A 6,559-nucleotide genomic window follows, 5' to 3' on the forward strand; every position below is an offset into this window, starting at 1 on the left:
TAAAAGTTCCTATTTGAAAAATATGACATGATGGCTAAGTGACGCAAGAAATCTGTAGACATAGTGGGTATTTCATTTGTAATGATTTTCAGTTCCTAAAAACCAACTTCAAATATCAACCCATCAACAAACAAAAGAAATCTAACTTGAAAACTTTTTCCACTAGCTGGAAGCATACTCGTATGAACCTTCTATATGAACCATCCTGGTATAGCCGTCGACTAATACGCACATATTTCAAATTAGTTAAGCTAAGCCGGATTGATCAGCAACTTAAACTGAATTAAAATTAGATCATCTTCTAACGCCTTTATCAAGTTAGAGCTAAGTTAAAAATTAGACCTAAACGATTCACTTAGAAAAACTGGCGTCCCGTTATGCCTATTGTGCGGCCATCGAGGTAAATCCTCGATGGACGCGCATAGCTGATCGTCGGTGGCCGCATAAATGTAGGACCGTAATGTATTCGGCGAGTATATAAATAACAATCAGAAAATGAACCGTTTTCATCAATTGAAAATAGCCACTCGTATTGATTCTGATAGGCTGAATATTAAAATTATGAGAACTAAAAAAAGCTTTCAGAAGTATAGTTTAATGCCGTGAATTCGAAGAAGACAGCTACCCCTTTAACTTATAGACTACCAATCTATCAACTTCGTAAAACCTTACCTCTTTACTATAAAGGGAATTTAGTTAGCTTATTTTTATCAGCCTATATGATTGAAGTTAGCTACCTGAATAAAACACTAATGAAAGTTTAAAATTTCCAAAGTTACTGATATTAATAATCATTACTAGGACGTAATCATAAGGCCGCAGTTGTGTTTGTAAGATCTGGTGTAGGTCAATTTTTTACTATGTAAGTTGCTTTAGTCTACGAAACTCGTTTGGTTCATTTAAGATGTTTCTAACTTTCATATGCCTATCAGAATCCAATGGAACAAACCAGACTGCACCTTCTGAGTTAACACAGAATAAGATGTAAAACTTTTTGATTCTAGCCAGGAAGGGGTATCTACGAGACAGTATTTGACGTTAATACCTACTGTAGTTGCGCTTAATAGTTCCCAACTGCGCACGATTCGACAAAAACCCGCTTGGTTCTATCCAATTTTTTTTGAGAACCCATTTCAGTATAATCCAGTAATTGCTACTGCTTACAGTGAGACCTCGATCTTTTCTTTCCCCTATACACCCCAGTGCTCTCCGACTTCTAACACACCTTAACTTCACACTGGGCAACCCTCTGGCCATCTTCAGTTGACTTCGATCGCAGCCAACGCCCCCGCGTAGTTTCCACATTACGTCGACCACTTGCCAGTGGTAACTGTAGTGATTTTCGATTGAAACATATAACTATCTGAGGGGCTTAGGTTTTGAGATCCTAGCAGGCATTTAATGGTGCGGCTTGCCCTTGATGAGGAGTTTGCTGGTGCTGGGTGGCGTCCCGCCATCATGAGTTCTTATTCGTTGATTGGATGTTGCCCCAATAACTCGAGACAAGGCTTTTCGATCCGCCCGCGCGGTCTTTCTCTTTTAGCCGGTATATTGAAGCTTCTGCAGCCCGCCTTCGCTTTGCTTCTAATGTTAATGTGATGAACGTTCCAATTTTATCGAGTCGCTGGTAGCTAACGAACGAACTAGGGCTGCTTTAAAGCTTTGCTTGATGCTGTCTGTTCATCAATCAAATTCAGCAGTAAAAAGCAAAGCGAAAAGCCGTCTGGCGGTAACCGGTGGCAAAAACTAGCAAGCACGCGCCCAAACACGCACCTCATCAAGTTATTTTTTCGATGGCCAGGTTCCGCTCCGGGGCTAAAGTCGTCTCCATCGCTATCGAACAGCATTATAACCTTGTCCTTAGGCGCCTAAAGAAAGCGGCTCATTCCCAAGCATTGCCATCGCGATGTCTAGGCGAAGCCTAGAAGGAACACCGAATTTGCCGTTCGAGCTGGTAAGCCCCTCAGAAGTAAAATAACTCATAAACAAAGCCCCGACAGAGCTTCCTTTGCTGCCGTGGCTCATTTCATTCGATGACCAGTTTGGACATTCGCGCCTCCCACGATGTCGTCACTCGGCCTAACTTGATGGCGCCACCGCTGCTACTACCGCTATATATATAATAAAAAACATAGGCAGACTTACCGTCCATTGAATGCTGCTGCTGCTGCTAAGGCTCAGGGGTATATGAAAGGGGAACAGGGGGAGTGCGGGTAAACTTATGGGAAAACTGTGGAGTGGTATCTGGGGGAAAGGTTATAAGCTGTATATGTGCGCTGAATGTGGCAGCATGATGTGCTGTACTTTGTAGGGCCGGCCTTATAGGATAGGTCGAAATGGTATAAAGAAGAACAGTTGAATGGACTACGATGGTCACGGCGACTTGTTTTGATTGTTGCACTACCGCTCCTGCTATTGCTATTAAAAACAGTGTAATAATAGTTAGTAGCGGGTTACTACTGCTAAGCCAGGATAAGTCTGTGGGGGGTAACTAAAAAAGGAACAAAATTTAGGGCATCCACGAATTCGACTCTCATTGGATACAATCTCTGTGGCTTAGAAAGATTACACTAACACATTGAGGTGTGAGCTGAAGCCGGCGAAAAATTCGGAATGAAGTAGTAGTAAATAGAGGTCCTGTCTATATTCTTTCACTCGATGGATTTCTGAATTAAAAAGAGGAAGTTTGAATGATGACGACTCAAAGAGTTTGATGACTTGACAAATGAAACTTGAACGCAGAAATAAAGAAATGAATATTGCATAAAACAGTTTATATATGTTTTAAAAGCAAGATAACAAAACAATCGATCCTACTTAATGTTTATGCAGCATTTCTATACAAAATGCGCTTTAGTCCAACCTATAATATTTTTATCTTCTGTGCGCGCTGATGAATTTGCACGTCAAAAACTCCTTAGTTCTGCTGCCGTCAAAAGAAATGGATAAATCGTATGACTTTAAATATAATTGACAACATGAAAGCCAACGACCTCCACTCGCGTTCTGCCGACGCTTAGCTCGCAGGCCCATACGACTATCGCCATCGGCTCTATCAGCCTTTCCGTTGGTCATCAAAAAGACAACGCTCCATCAAAGACCGTCGAAGGTCTTACATCTGAGGGCCGCCATCAGGCGTGCGCATTCACGGGTGAGTCTCCCATCGAAACGTTAGTTACACAGCAAAATCAACGTATCAGTAGTAGGAGCACTATAGTATTGTATTTGCATTAAAACAAGCTTGTTTTTTTTATGTGTTCTTTTCACTGTAGCGACCAGTCATGACTACGCTCTTTCTATGGATTGGACAATCATGCTTCTATAGCGGAACAAATGAGTGACCATTCGTGAATTCTATATGGTAAGTTGTTTCGCTTTCTAGGTGGCAATATCCGCAGTGGGCACGGGTTCTAGAAAAAGCATATTGCTAGATGGCTGGATGCGCGCACCAGCTTCGAACGGTAGATGTTAGTCTAGCTAAAGGCAAAAGGGTGTTTTCGATAAGGATATTTGACAAAAATGGTTGTGATGTGCTGATCGTCTGCTTTGCCAACATTCAGTTGGAACTACATACGCTGGCTGAGTCATTTTTGACCCCTTTTACCTGTTGTGAGAATGGCGGATCTTGTGTACCTTAGTGAAAGGGCGTGTAGCTGGAGGACGAACATTCGAATGATTGCGAGCATCGTATTTGTTTATGGTAAGTATGTTTTTCGGTGTCTAATTAACCAACTAACTAACTATAATCGATTAAGTTCAACTGATATCCATAATTACTACGGAATATCTTGCGGTTACCTAATAATCATGCCTCCCGTCATGTCTTAGTCGGCCCCCGACTACTGAATACTGATTGAGCCGATTAGCTTTTTTTTGTCGTGTACTGTTTTCCTTGTTTGCTGCGGCAGTTAGTTGTCAAACTGTAATACTATAAAGTTCTCCAGCACTGATTGGGGGAACTTGGTGGGGATGAACTTTTCAACTTTACAAACCGAGCGATCATTGTTATAAGGTCCCTAGTTGTAGACGACCGTAAGTTGATCGGGTGTCATTCAAGTTAAATAGGGATTTTAGAGGAAAGGGTACTTTTTAGTGGCCAAAATCAGTTGTTGGCTTCGGTTTGTTCCTCGAAAGTGAGATTGCTGTTTGAATAAGAAGATGAGACAATGTTTCGCATTGTCCACCCGGTCATTTCTGGTCTGAAAGCGCCAGTAGGTCGACGGCGACCTATATATGATCAATGGGAAAACTATGTTACGTAAACTGGTGTGCCTAGATCATCGTGCATGGCAAACCGTACTCAAGTTTTGTTCTGGAGAAGTTCGACGTTATAGATATAATTAGTCGCTGGCCTTTACACAGATCAAATAAAATGTGTTTGAATATAGAATAGACACGAGACAAAGCCTGATGACACCTTTGGAAAAAAACGAGACGGAAGAGAATCACCTTAAGATGTTCGTAGTAACATTGGTTAGAGAAAAACTCAGCGACAAGTACCCGTCATAGCGCAGTGGGTGCCGTGTTAGGGATAAATGGTGGCCTAGGTATAAATCTAGCGTGGCGCTGTCAAGAGCCGACCGACGATTTCGATCATGCGTGTCCTATTGTTACTTCCTGGCTTTTTTTTTTTGAGATGTGAGCAAATATTTTATGAGAAAAACCGAAAAGAATTTGCCCGATATTTTCTGTTATTTCTCTCAAATTTCAAAGTTAGTACTACTTAGAGGATGATTCCCCAAATGTCGTCTATTTGTGAATAGCTTCCCAATAATAATTCTATACTATATATAAAAAGTACAATTAAAGTTTGTTTTGTAATTCAGAACGTAATAAACAAAATGTAGCTTGTTAAGTGGACCGTAACCGTCTCTAGCAAATCAATCACTTGGGAATGAACAATTGGTTTATGTACCTGTAGAATAAAGAAGAAAGCGAATCTCTTCAGAAAGGAAGCCCACCATTATTATACACATATTACATAATAATATAACGATTAAAGATGTATATTTAGCAAAGCAAGATATTGTCACGAAGGATCATGTCAGAGATGTGTGTACTTCCTTAAATTGTCTAATTCGCCAACCTGCAATGCATCGTGGATAGGTGGGAACTGCTTGTACACGTTTAAAATCCAACTATAGCCGGTCCTAACTACAACCCGTTAAATAAAAAAGGGTTTACACTTGAGTGACTGATGATGGCAGTACTCGAACGAACTACAGCCATCTCAAAGCAGATATTGCAAATGCCACTCATGGCTTCCACATCAGGATCTGCCAAATGTTTACCGTTAGCTGTCGACTTGGTATATTCGAACGTCATTTCGGCTTCCCGTGCATGAAACGCCTATGGAAGCCGCCGTAATTCCACAATGGACCTATGGTGAATTATTCGGAACGATATCTAGCATTGCAGGTGACGCGGTAAGGTGTCGGCTAAGCAATATTGCCCCCGGGTTAGTGAACATCTTTGCAGTACTACAAAGTACTACGACAACTTACGGCAACACTGATCTTACACTTTATATATATATATATATATATATATATATATATATATATATATATACGTATATATACACGATTAAAAAAATAATAATTTGGTCATAATTTGATTTAAATACGCCCCACAAACGAATCTGTTCACTGAACCTTGGGATATGCGAGGTAGCGTGGAAGGGCTTCGTTCTGTGCTGGAAGAGTGCTACCGGTCTAAAATAGTGCATCACGCCAATACAGATCGTAAAACTTAGTGTTTAATTGGCTTGTTAAATGTATCTAATGCCTAGTTGTCTACGCATGAATTTCGATACGCGGGTGGTTTGTCTCAGTTGCGGCCGGCTAAACCGTCAGCTTCGTTCGCGCGGTTCCATGTAGCCTAAATTAAGGCTAGTACAAGGAAAAAATGCAGTGATAGTGATCCTAGCTTTTGTTTTGTTATTTAAATATAGGGATTCTTGTAGTCGAAAGTTGCAGGTATTATTATATACTCGTAAACTAAGCCGTTTCTCATATAGTGTCTGGACGGCATCTTTGTGCATGGGATTTATTGAAAGCTTTGTTTCGGAGTCTAAAAATGGAAAGGAGATATTTTGCTGTTTTCCACTGAGACCCGCTAGCTGCAGCTATTCTTAGAGTTATCCACTGTAAAATATCCTCCAGGTTTCTATGGTGTTAGTAATGTCGGCCGTAGCGGGGGTTGTAGATGGTATTCCATTAGCATGGCCATCTGACCCGATGCCAAGGAAATCGCTACCCGACGAGTGGAAAGACAAAGAAGCGCCGCAGAAGCCTGCCCACGGGTAGCGGGTAATTGGGGTACTATATAGAGGCCCTTTGTGTGCGTGACGCTGATGGTTGCAACGGAGTTAATCTTTTACACGTGTCATCCTTATGAATCATTACCGTGTTTTCACTATGAGAGTAACTTGTGGATGATCAAGCTAGCAACAGCAAACCAAGGCATCATAAGGTAAATTTACTAACTTTCCATTAGAGACGTTTGATCTTCGTAAATGACCAACCAATTTCGTGATTACGTGGATAAAAAAAAAATG

General features: G+C 41.0%; 1 long non-coding RNA gene across 1 annotated transcript; it reads left to right on the forward strand.

Annotated features, from left to right (window-relative positions):
* Nucleotides 1–2,225: 2,225 nt before the first annotated feature.
* Nucleotides 2,226–5,499, forward strand: LOC147757902 (uncharacterized). Its single transcript, XR_015320640.1, has 3 exons — nt 2,226–3,151; nt 3,273–3,361; nt 3,561–5,499. It is a non-coding gene; the product is annotated as an uncharacterized LOC147757902 (long non-coding RNA).
* Nucleotides 5,500–6,559: the final 1,060 nt, after the last annotated feature.

The sequence above is a fragment of the Varroa destructor genome, unplaced genomic scaffold (genome assembly GCF_002443255.2).
Source record: "Varroa destructor unplaced genomic scaffold, Vdes_3.0 BEIS01000002.1, whole genome shotgun sequence".
NCBI classification, from domain to species: domain Eukaryota; kingdom Metazoa; phylum Arthropoda; class Arachnida; order Mesostigmata; family Varroidae; genus Varroa; species Varroa destructor.